Below are 12,980 nucleotides of genomic sequence, written 5' to 3'. Positions count from 1 at the left end.
AGTAAGCACTCCATTAATGTCAGGAAGGCGAGCACGGCCACTGCTTCTGTCCAGCACTTTGCTTCGCTGGCAGCAATGGGGCAGAAAGACAAAGTAAAATAAAATGCAAAGGCAGAAAAGCTTTTACTATTTATACTGGAAATGCCTGTCTGCCTAGAGTCAAGTGGATTATAGACAGGCAAATAGATAATGGAAATTTTTTTTAAAGTCCCACTCATAAATAATGAAAATGGATGGAATAAAGATAGGGAGGAAAACAGAGGGAGGTATTTTTTTTTCTTTATTTCGTTCTGATTTTTCATTTTTGTGAAGACAAAAGGATGCCTAAAATAAAGTTACATATAAATACACCAAACCAACATTATTTTAAATTTTATTGAAGAGCATAAAATAAACTGTGTATTTTTGAGGCTAAAGAAATGATGGTTCAATAGTTAAAAGAGTATATATTGATTGTTACTGCAGAGGACCTAAGTCTGGTTCTCGGCACTCATGTTACATGGCTAACATCCTTCTGTAACTCCTGCTCTAGAGCATATGATATGCTGGTAACCACAGAAATCTGCATTCACATGAACATACATGCAAACTCCATGCCAGGAGCAAACTCAGAATCTCATGGGAATGATATGACTTCATTCCTAGCCTAAGAGAACGGTCTGATTTTTCTTAGTCAGAACTTAACAACTCAAATACCCTTACATTTAGCAAATGCAACGTGGAAAACTTTACAGAATCAGGGAGATGGCTCATTGGTTAGGGTGCATTCATGCAAGCATGAGGCCCAATGTCCCAGCCTCCAGAACACACATAAATGCCCTAGAGGGCCTGAAGTCCTCTTGTAGTTCCTAAAGAGAGTTGGTCCCCAGAGCAAGGTGACTAGGAGACTAGCAGAAATGGCTAGCTCCAGGTTCAATTGAGAGATCCTGATTTGACTAATAAGGTGCAGAGTGATCAATGAAGACTCATGACATCAACCTGGGGCCTTCACATGCATGCCCGCACACACACACACACACACATCACACATGAATGCACACTACACATACACAAGAAAGAAAGAAAAGAGATTTTTTTCAAACCATCCCTCTACTGGACCCTTCAGCATCCTCAACACCCATGCAAAGAACTTCCGGACCCATGCTAGGATGTTAAACGAAGGATCAGCGTGCCAGGTTATCAAGTCCAAGATGCCCCCAAGCGGACCTTAGTCTTCCAGGCCTGTCTCATTAGAGAAAAAAAAAAAAACCAATGAGGTTTCTTCCTGCAGAGAAGGCTGCTCAGCAAACAATCTCCTTTGCTCAGTCAAAGACTCAACACAATTTTCTTGTCATTTCTAGGTGATTCCTTCTTGGCTTGTCTCTAAATGGTGAGCAGATAACCCAAGCTTGTTCTAACTTCTCCTCCTACCAGGCTAGAACAACCAACCCTCTCACTGGTGTCAAGGGCTACGGCTCTCCGGGTTTATTGTGGGTCACACCTAGTAGCATTTTCAGCTCTCTCCCGGGGCCCTGTTATTATCTATCTCTGAGTTACCCCATTAAAATAGTAAGTCTGATCTCCAAGTAGAGCTTAAGACTCAATTAACATTTTGCATGTAGTGTTGACAGCTGGTGCAAGACCTCATTTCCTCACGCCAGACCATGGATATCTCATAAGCAGGAATTCTCCCTAAGTTTCCACCAGTCCCAGGGTTGTCAGACACACACGAGGGAGCAGCCCAGGGACCTCTTCTCTTGGGCAACAGCACACTGATTGAGATCAAGCATGTACCCAGATCGTGTTTACTCACTGGACCCATCCATTCCACTACTTTTCTACTCAAACAGTGAATTCTTACCATCCCGTGTCAAGTCTAGAGAGGAGGAAAAAAAAACTCATGAAGAAAGGGGATATGCTAATATTTTATAGCTGTAGCAAAATAAAAACAAAAAAATCAGACTAAAACATATCTATTACACGGAGCTGGAAAGCTTTCTCAGAAGACATGTGGCTTGATTCCCACATGTAGCTCACTCTAGGCTCAGGGGCTCCAACACCCTTGCTTGGTCTCTTAGAGCATCAGCCCGGCAGAAACACACACAGAGGCAATGTATCCATAGACATCTGAAAAAGCAGTGTGTGAGAAGGGCATTTGATTCACAATTCCAGGTGACAGTTCATCACTGAGAGGAAACCAAGGCAGGAACTCAAGTAGCAAGTCACATGACACCCACAGTCAAGAGCAAAGAGACCATGGATCCATAAGTCCTTGCTTGCTGCCGCCAGCTAGCTGTCTCCAGTCCTGCATAGACCAGGGCCAGCCCACCAAATGGTAAGTTCACAGTGGGCAGGTTCTAACTACATCAGGACAGTCTCCTACAGACATGCCTCCAGGCCCAGATGATTTAGATAATTCCCCAACTGAGGTGGCCTTCCAGATATTTCTAGGTTGTGCCACGCTGACGGTTAAAAAGAGCCAGCACAGAATCGTTGCTGAGCCTTACTTAGCATGGGTCAACTGGATTTGTCAGAGCTGCACAGGTCCTCAGAGGCTCACAGGTATGCCACAGCTAGTGATGGATAAATTCTCAAACACAGAGTCTGTGAGTGAGAATTAACTCTGTGTTAAATTTATTGACCATAATCCTCAAATGATAGGCCAAAGGCAGCATAAAACCACAGGCCATAAAGATGTTTGTCTCTGCTAAATAAGCAGTTCTTAACCACGAGTTATTTCACTCCCCAGGGGACCTTTGGCAACGCCTGGTGACATTTGTTTACTGTCGAAGCTGAGTCTGGTACATGGAGTTGAGGTGCTACAGTGCACTCAACAACAAAGAATTATCTAGCTGAAAATGTCACCAGTAAGAGATTGGGAGCCACTGCATTACTGTCCCAGTAATGTCAATTTTTAAAAAGCGTAGCTTTGGGGATTGGAGAGATGGCTCAACAGCTAAGAGCATATACTATTCTTGCAGAGGACCCAGGTTCAGTTCCCAGCAGTGCCCACATAGTAGCTCACAATCACCTGTAACTCCATTTCCAGGGATCTGATACCCACTAGCCTCTGTGGACACCTGCATGCACAAAGTGCATATAAATTCAAGCAGGCACACACATATACATACATAAAAAAACAAATTTTTTTAAAAGTGCATATTTTGGTATCTTCTATCAACCTACACTGTGCTTCCTAAAATAACCAATAATATCCAGGATGAAATGAGTCATGTCATTGCTTGGTGACCATGTACCTTCATGTTATGTTAATGAAATTAGCAGATGCATCAAAGACACAAAGCAGTTATAAACTACACTGAAGGGACTGGACAGATGGTTCAGTGGTTAAGAGTCTGAACTGCTCTTGCAGAGGACCCTTGTTCAGTACCCAGTACCCAAACTGGGCAGCTCACAATTGCCTGTAACTCTAGTCCCACCCAGGGGTGGGAGGAGGATCTGACCTCCAAAGGTACCTGCTCTCACATGCACATAACCCCCTATCTATCTATCTATCTATCTATCTATCTATCCACTCACATAGTATATATAATTTAAAATAAATATATAATACATGTTCTATTATATAACATGATATAAATATATATAAAATTTAAAATAAAATCTTTTTTAAAGATATATGGAAACATGTGGGGTTGGGGATGCAGCCGAATTAGTAGAGCACGGGCCTGACATGCACTAAGGCTAGAAAATCAGATATGGTGGTAGAGGCCTATAATCCCAGCGCTAGGGAGGTAGAGAAAGTAGGATCAGCAGTCCAAGGTTATTATCAGCTACAGAGCAAGTTAGAGGCAAGCCTGGATTACAAGAGACTCTGGAGAGGAAATGAGAAAGGTGGGGGAAAGGGAGGAGGGCAGGAGGAGGGAGGGGTAAGAGAGAGACTTCATTATTCATTATATTATATACTCATTATAACTCAGTCATTTCCACTCAGTTATAATGGAGACTGAGTAATTCCAACCATGATATAATGAATCAGTCTAACTTTAGTTCTTTCTTTCTTTTACTATCAAGTAAATAAAAATTACCATGGAATAGGAAATACACAATGTTGTCTACTGTATACTGTCTCCGAGCTAGAAAATCCAGCTCATTCCTAAGAAAGTTTGAAAGTAAGTCAAAAACAGTTAAAGAGCCCCAAGGCTATACTTCCTGGAGTGGGAAACTAAAAATGTCTTGCTAAGTCTGTGCAGAGGTACAATTTAAGCCCCTCCCCCCATTTCTTAATTGCAAACATGCTCACCATCCCCACCATTGCTCCCCTGTGCAGATCCAGGATGTCACACTTATGCACGTCTGAATCTATCATATTTTCAAAATATCAAGTCAAGCAATTTGTAGCGTAGCTTCCAAGCTTCCTCAAGAGAATTCCAAACTCCCTGAGCTAAGCTAATCAGGGTAAATCATCCCACTGGAAGGCAGACTGGCGAGGAGCTACACTTGAGGCTTGAACCTGAATTCTTGGCTATATGAGATGAGCCAAGTCATTATGTTCAGAGCCATTTTTTTCCTTAAAAGATATCTTAGTTCAACAATAAAAATATCCATATGAGATTCCTCTCCGCTTTAAGTATGTTCTGCTAGAAATGAGGTGCTCTGAGCTCATGTCTTCAGTTTCCGCAAGGTCCTATCGGTCACACGTGACCTGTCCTCCTCTATCCTTCCTGCTGCTCTGGCCATTTTCTCCAGCCCCTGAGTTCCTCTGGGCAGTGTACATTTTCAGCCTCGTCCCTCAATCCTCCTAGGTCCATACCTGAGTTCAGCACTAAAGACCTCATACCTATGACAGCATCATCAGCCTAAGCTATGCAGTTGAGAGCCAAACAATTCACACACCGTATTCCTAACATACTGATCAGGAGCACAGGGGAATGGGTGGAGAAACTGCACCTCCCCGTTTTCTAATAACTGTAGTCTTAGCTCGGAATAACAGCCGGGCCTTCCTAGAACTGACTCTTGGGATTCTTGATTCACTATCATCCGACCTCTGTTTTACAGGTCTGTCTAGTGTCCCGCCCCATCCTTTTCTACCCATTTTAAATATCACCTAAACTAGGAAATGCTACCCACTAGCATCTCCTAGTCAGAAAAACGCCTCTTCTCTGAACTTCTACAGCATGAAACATGTAACATACCACATATTTCACATAGTCATAAGTTTAGAGCCTTGGGGATGCAGTTCAGTTGGTACAGTGTCTGCCGAGCACACAGGAAACCATCGCATAAAAGCAAGTCTGATAGTGCACACATACAATCCCAGCACCAGGAGGAGGAGGAGTAGAATCACATGTTCAGAGTCACTGACTGCTACAAGCCTCACAAACAAACAAACAATACTACTGAAGCATTGTCGGAGCCCGCAGCCAGGCTGGGCATTCACGCTTAGGGCTCACGTGCCACAGGTGGACTCATCTGAAGAAGCCAGTATAGTTTTTGACTCACTAACAGTGGGTTACTGGTAGGAAGGTGGGTGGGTGCATGAATGAACAGCTTTTAGGAAAGTTAAGCAAAATTAGACACTGTTTGTTGTTATTGTCAATCAGTGAAAGATTCTCTATAGGTCTCAGAAAAGAAATCCAGCTCTGAATAAGCCTGCACAGCACCAACAGGGATATGAAAGAGGTAATGAAGACAAAAGAGAAAAACCAGTTACCAAAGCCTTCTTCCTGGTGTACACAGACACGGTTATAACATGATTTTCCATTCTTATTCTCAAGGCCTTAAACAACACTATAACAGGTTGAGCTGGCTGTCTACAGAATGACCTCTCTACTTACCAAATATCACTGATCCTAGGGTTAAAATTCACTCACAATTTGGCTGTTGAGTGGACATTTTTCATCGGTATGCTATCCTCTCTGCCATTCCTTTCTGTTGCTCTAGACTTTCTTTGGAAAGTCATATATACGTAGCAGCTTCGAGACAGTATGTGCTATTGGTTCCAAACCGAGTATGATGATGAGATTACCAGCATGACCTAGAATCACTGGGAAGAGATTCTTGATGAGGGGCTGTCTACAATGCGCTGGCCTGTAGGCACATTTGCGGTCAATTGATGTGGGAATACTCAGCTCACTGTGGGCAGCACCATCCCATAGACAGAAGGTCCTGAACTGTATAAAGGTAGAGAAACGCAGAGGAGCACAAGGGAGCATGCTCACATTCATTTCCTTCTGCTCTTGACCGTGGGTAGGACTGACCAACTGTCTCACGCTCCTGCCACTGGACCCCACACTCATGAGCTAAAATAAACCCTGTCTCCAATAAGCTGCTATTAGTTAAAGGTGTTTGGTCACAGCAACAGAAATGAAACCGCAACAGTGAGATACAGAGGTATCTCACTCATTGCCACAAGCTCCTCCCTTCTGGCCACTTGCAAGATGAACCAAATCAGACCTTCAGCACAGTTCTAAACGTGTGTCACCCCCATGGCCACTATGGTGTGCCTTCCAGAACAGAGCTCTTTTCTTTTGCTGGATGGCTGTAGATGTGAGCAAGCAGCACTGGAGCCCAGACAAACACTATCCACCACTTTGTGAGCATAGGGAAGATTGTCAAGGTAACCAGATTTAACATCACCATGGAAACAAACCTCTGCACCTACTGTAAGGGAGTTTCTACATTAGGTTAATTGAGGGGGACAGCCCAGCCTAAGAAAGGTCACACCGTTCCATAGCCAGGTTCCTGAACTGAGTAAAAAGAGAAAAGTGGGCTGGGTACTGGCAGTCTTCATAGCTCCCTGCTTCCTGGCTGACAAGGCACTGTGACTAGCTGTTCACATGCCTGCCACCATGATTTGCTCACCACGATAGTCTGTACTCTTGAACTGTGAGCCAAGATAATCCCTTCTTCCTGTAAGCTGTAAGGTATTTTGTCTCAAGTAACTAACACAGAAACCTAGAGAGAGTAAGGAAATATTGTGGCGGTTTGAGCAAGAATGGCCCCCTTAGGGTCATAGATTTGAATGTTTGGTCATCAGGGGGTGGCATTCGGCATTAGGAGGTGTGGCCTTATTGAAGGAGTAGGTGTGGCCTTGTTGGGGGAAATGTACCACTGGGGGTGGACTTTAGGGATTAAAAAGCCCAAGCTAAGGCAGCCATCTTTCAGTAATTCTCCCAAATGACAACACAAAGGGAAAGAGGAGGGGCACTCACTCTATGTTCTCTAGGCCCTTAGGAAACATGGAGTTGTTCCTTTGGCCACGTATATGTGAATCTACAAGAAAGGTGATATTGCAGACATCAAGGGAATGGGTACTGTTCAAAAAAAAAAATGCCACATAAATGTTACCATGGCAAAACCGGAAGAGTCTACAATGTCACCCAGCATGCTGTGGACATCACTGTAAACAACCAAGTTAAGGGCAAGGTTGTTGCCTAGAGAATTAATGTGCGGATTGAACACATCAAGCACTCGAAGAGCAGAGACAGCTTCCTGAAGCGGGTGAAGGAGAATGACCAGAAGGAAAAGGAAGCTAAAGAGAAGGGCGCCTGGGTTCAGCTGAAGCGCCAGCCTGCTCCACCCAGAGAAGCACACTTTGTGAGGACTAACGGGAAGAAGCCTGAGCTGCTGGAGCCCATTCCCTATGAATTCCTGGCCTGATGTACAAAAAGAAATAAAAGACCTGGACTTTAAAGGGTTAAAAACAAAAGGCCCAAGCTAGTCCCAGTGCCTCTCTGCCTGCTTCCTGTCCATCCAGATGGAGAACTCTCAGCTACTCTCCAGTATCACGTCTGCCTGTGTATCGCCTTGCTCCACCCATGATAACAATGGGTTAAACCTCTGAACTTGTAAGCCAGCCCCTGTTAAATGCTTTCTTTTTTCTTTTTTTTTTTTTAACAAGAGTTGCTGTGGTCATGCCCTCTTCACAGCAATAGCACACTGACTACAATACATGTCTACAACTTGAGAAACTGACCTTTTTTCAATTATTGGTCCAATGCATTGCTTACTGATTAAGTCAATTTGGGATGCCTGCCTATTTGTGTGTGTGTGTGTGTGTGTGTGTGTGTGTGTGTGGTGTTTGCAAGCATGAATGTGTGTGTTGTGTGTTGTAAAGAGTGTATGTGTGTAAATGAACATGTAGGGTGTGTGTGTGTGTGGTGTTTGCAAGCATGAATGTGTGTGTGTTGTGTGTTGTAAAGAGTGTATGCGTGTAAATGAACATGTAGGGTGTGTGTGTGTGTGTGTGTGTGTGTGGTGTTTGCAAGCATGAATGTGTATGTGTGTTGTGTTGTGTGCATTGTAAAGAGTGTATGTGTGTAAATGAGCATGTAGGGGGGTGTGTGTCCATGCACGCACATGCAGAGACCAGAGGAGGACACTGGGATCCTCTCTCACTCTCCTCCTTATTGATTTCCTACAAGATCTATGGCTTAACTAGAAACTGGCAACTTTAGCTAGGTTGACAAGTCAGCAAGCATTCACAGTCTGCCTGTTTCCCGCACCAACTCTGGCTTGTAGGGAGGGAAGTCATGTTCTTTTGCATAGATGCTGGGGATTTGACTTTAGGTCCTCATGCTTGCACAGCAAGTACTCTTAACCACTGAATCAAACCTCTTGTACATTATACACATACCCTTTCTGGAATGCGCTTTCCCTATTCTCTCAGAACCTATGCAAAGTGCATGTTCCAAGAGTTTGTATGCTGCTCCCAGACATCCCCCATCTGTTCCCAGCTCCATAACAGTGTGTCTAATGCGGCCTGACATAGTCTTTTTTTCCCTTAGTCTTTCCATCATCCAAATCCTGCCTGGGCTGGAGTCCTAATTCTCGGAGGGCAGGCATCCAGGACTGTGGTCTTCTGGTCCTCTCTGAGGTCTGACCTAAAGAACATCCTCAGCACTAGCTGCCATCTCTCAATCATCCTGGGGTTGAGTGCAGCCCCAAACTGGAATTCTGTAACCCAAATGCAAATGATCACTGGTATAATGTCTTGCAATTAGCAGAAAAGCCATAAATCCTGTTTAGACAAATTCAAACTGTGGCTTCGAGGCCCTTGATCCCTGCCAGTCATTCCCTCTTCCTTTGACTATCAACACAGACAATGGAGAGTCATTTTTAGACGCAGCGTATTTCAACATCACACTTCTGGCTATGGCCTTGCCACATTTCCCAACTGGACTGGCAGTAAGAACTAGCTGAGGAACAGATATTGATCAGGCTACTTTCCCATATGCAGATTGCTGAAGTCCTTCCAATGAAGAGGCAGAATAACTTGGAGTGATCTACAACCAAAGACCCACAGTTTTCCAACATCTGCACAGAATCATCCTAGAGGAACAGCAGGGAATGGGAGGTTGCAACGAGAAAACCGCCCCGGACATCCACAGTACAGCAGCAACACTTCCGAGGTAGTTTTTTCATCCCCTTTCCTAAACAGAGCTTCAGTTTCTTCAGAGTTTAGAGGGTAAAAAAGGTTTGCAGGACACATTCCTTTGAGATATAAGTGAGGGACACAAAATGTGGTCATAGCAGAAATGATCGGTAGACAGGGATTGAGTCCTGATGAGACTTTCTTCTCCAGGTCCCTCTCCCTCCTTCTCTTTCCTCTCTTTTCCTTCCCTCCCTCCCTCCCCCCCTCCCTCCCTCCCTTCTTTCCTTTCTCACAAATCCCTTGGCAATTCACAAACCAAGGGACAAGAAATGACATTAATGTGGCAAAAAGAGCAGATTGAACTCAGCAGCTGCAAACCATCTAACACCAACCACCAGAATCTCCAATCACACTCTTCTGTTCCTTCAGGAATCCAGACCCAGCAAATCGCCATGCCCTGGTGCACCTGTCCAGCTTTGCTTCTTATGCAAATCCTCGGCAAGAACCGATTCTCATAAAGCCACATGGTGGGCCACATTTTCTCCTGTCACCAACAAACCCACAAAGAGCTCCTCCTATAGAAGCAGAAGGGGTGACATCCGTACTCCCCACTTCCACATGGCCTGCCACACCAAGTCACTGCCTATGCCTTGGTCTCCCCTGAAGCAACAAAAACAGTTACTCCTCCCGCACAAAGTTTTCACTTTTCCAGAATGTTCGATTCTTCCAAACATCCTGCTCATCTGGTTGTACTGCTTCATAGATCCTACCGAGTACAGGAAGGACGTGATGTTCAAAGCCTGGGGTTGGTTGGACATGGCTCCCCAGGCTGTTTTCCAAGTCACATTTACAGCATTGACAGAACCAGTCTAGGATACATAAGCCCTCCTGTGGGTGGGTATCCTGGGTCCCCATTTTACAAGCATTGACTGAGTGATCCACCAGAACACTGTTTTGCCTGCAAGCCAGCCAGGTGAGGTTCCCATGAGAGGGCTGGGATGATGAAATTGCTCAATGCATAGGGGGAGATATACAGTTCAGGCCACTGTCCAAGAACAGGCAACAATGGCGCATTATTGACTGGGTTGAGCATAAAAGGGATATGCAAATTTGTGAAAGATTTGTAGCTCTGCTAGGCCTGGAACCCATCCAGAAAACTCTGGAAGGAACAGGATCACACACAGAGAGAGTGGGGGTAGAGACGCCATGCAAATGAAAGGTTAAAAGATGTGGCCTGTCCTGGGAGGAAATGTTCCGTTTCCCGTTGACCCGCTTTTCCCCTCTCCACTTTCTAATCTTCCTTCTTTCACAGAAAAAAAAAAAAAATGTAGATTTTTTTTTCTTTCCCATAACTTGACAAACAATTTCCATGGCAACAAGCAATTTCTTGAGGGTGGGAAGAAAGCTCCTTGTGATGTTTAGCTTTCCTCAGCAATTTGATACCACCTAGCATCACCCAGAAGTGAGATTCCGGGGAAAGATGATCTACAACAGGCTGTCCTATGGGCATGACTGTGGGCGACTGGCTCAATTATGTTCATGGATGTGAGAAGAAGCAGCTGATGGTGAGTGCCACCATCCTCAGCGTCAGGTACTGGATTCTATACAAGTCTGGGAATTTGGAGAAATTTTCATTTTTTTGTTTTTGGTTTTTTGTTTGTTTTTTAATTTTTGTTTTTTCGAGACTAGGTTTCTCTGTAAAGCCCTGGCTGTCCTAGAACTCACTTTGTAGACCAGGCTGGCCTCAAACTCTCTGAGATCCACCAGCCTCTGCCTCCCAACTGCTGGGATTAAAAGCATGTGCCACCACCGCACAGCTTAAACAATTTAACTGGAGGTATCATTTATTTTAAGGGAATGTCTTACCTATTGATGAATAACAGAAAAATGTCTAGACTTCACAATTTTAAATAATCTTTGCTTCTTACAATTCACCAGTGGGGTCTGTCTAAGGGTTTCTGTTGCTGTGATAAAACACCAGGGCCAAACACAACCTAGGGCGGAAAGCGTTTATTCCAGTTGACGGTTCTACATCGCAGCCCGTCACTAAAGGAACTATCGGGTAATGTTAACTGAATAAAAAGAGCAAAGGCAGTGCCAGTTGGTTAACAGGGAGCACACAGGGAAGCTTTCAAGTCTCCACCAGGGCACACTTCTCACCTGGCAGATGCTCCAGATGTAAAGAGGTCCCTGAGTACGTTGCCTTCATGTGCTGGTCCAGCCTCCCTTCGGTTTCAAAGACGTCACACTAATTTCAGTGCTCAGGTATTTGATAGACAAGCAATTGCCCTGGCTCATACACTTCACAGTGACGGTGACACTAATCACACCTTCTGTCCGCCACTCTCTGAACTGACTACAGACTGAAACCCTGGTGCTGTTTGCTACCCGGAAGGTACACTGTCCCCCAACTTTTGTTTGCTGTCCTACTACGAACCTATGCCCTCTCAGTCACGAAGTTACAAGAAAGGTCACCATGAATGGGGCTAGAGAGATGGTTTAGCAGTTAAAAGTGCTGCTGTCCCCACAGTCAATCAGAATCTAGCAGCCACAAATAAATAAATCTTTTTTTAAAAAAGTGGAAGAAATACCACTATCAAGACCCCCCAAAGCCTGTGTATGGAGATACCAGTCTCCTTTACCACCCAATCTCGGCACATAGACCATTTACCAGGACAGTTCTCTGCTACCTTCAACACTGTACTCATGCAAAAAGATGCTTCCATGAGCGCTGGTCCCATCCTACCACAGTGCCTTAGGATGCCAGTTAGTGCCCGCCTAAAGTACACACTCATAACTTAAATACCAACAGAGGGTGGGCAGGGAGGGGATGTTACCAAATCATCCCTGCAAAAACTAAGTTTTTGCCTTCACAGTTGGCCCTTGGAAATATCCACTGGTGTCCTCCTTTGTCTAACGACATTCAGCCTGGTCCCCTACCAGGGACAAGCAACAGAAAGAATACCGTTCCAGACACTGTGACTTCACGTTCCTCTGAAGGACACGGATGTTTTATTATAGTAATCCACAGACCATAAAGCCTTACCCTCTTCCCACTGCCAATCAAATCGGATATTTTTTCTACTATCTATTTTTTCAAACATTCTATTTGTTCTCAGGAGTTGGAACATTTTTTTCAGAATGATAGTTTGCGTAGTGCCTCGCAAGCGGCCCGCATCTGTGGGCATAGGCGCGCACCGCCCACATAGAAGGCAGTCAAAGGCAAAGATTTCACATTCCGGCTTATAGGCAGAAGTAACCACTCCCCGCCTCTCAGAAAGCACACACTGAAACCCGTGGATGCATGTACCTCAAACTCCAAAGCCAAAGCTCAGGAGGAGACATGTTCTAAAGGGGCCCTCCGAAAGACCTCTCAGGGACAGTGTGTGCTTATTTAACAAGTGTATGCCCTGGAATTCACCTTTCCACTAACCAGTTGAGAAATAATTTATTCATCTTCCCAGTTAAGCTACAGTCTGAGCTCTGGGACTTTGGTGAGTTGTGTTACCTCTACTACAAGTCACTGGCAGCAACACTTTGCACAGCTGCACAGTAGGAATTAAAGCAGGAGCAGGGGGCAGAGGACTAATGGTGGCATAAAAATACCCAATGGCTGTCACCACAGGATTCTTCAACTTAGAAGGAAGAGTAGAGAGAACAAAGT

The 12,980-nt window shown here is 44.6% G+C and overlaps 1 protein-coding gene and 1 pseudogene across 2 annotated transcripts in view; one reads left to right on the top strand and one right to left on the bottom strand.

The window, feature by feature from the left end:
* The window catches only part of Tln2 (talin 2), a 418,592-nt gene that overhangs the window by 268,993 nt on the left and 136,619 nt on the right, over positions 1–12,980 (bottom strand). The gene's annotated exons all lie outside the window — the stretch shown is intronic.
* On the top strand, positions 2,367–7,624 carry LOC121465970 (annotated as a pseudogene).

Source organism: Microtus oregoni, unplaced genomic scaffold (assembly GCF_018167655.1).
Source record: "Microtus oregoni isolate MIOR12 unplaced genomic scaffold, Mior012 000032F_ref0000030, whole genome shotgun sequence".
In the NCBI taxonomy this organism is placed as follows: Eukaryota; Metazoa; Chordata; class Mammalia; order Rodentia; family Cricetidae; genus Microtus; species Microtus oregoni.
This window is presented reverse-complemented; position numbering and strand designations above follow the sequence as displayed.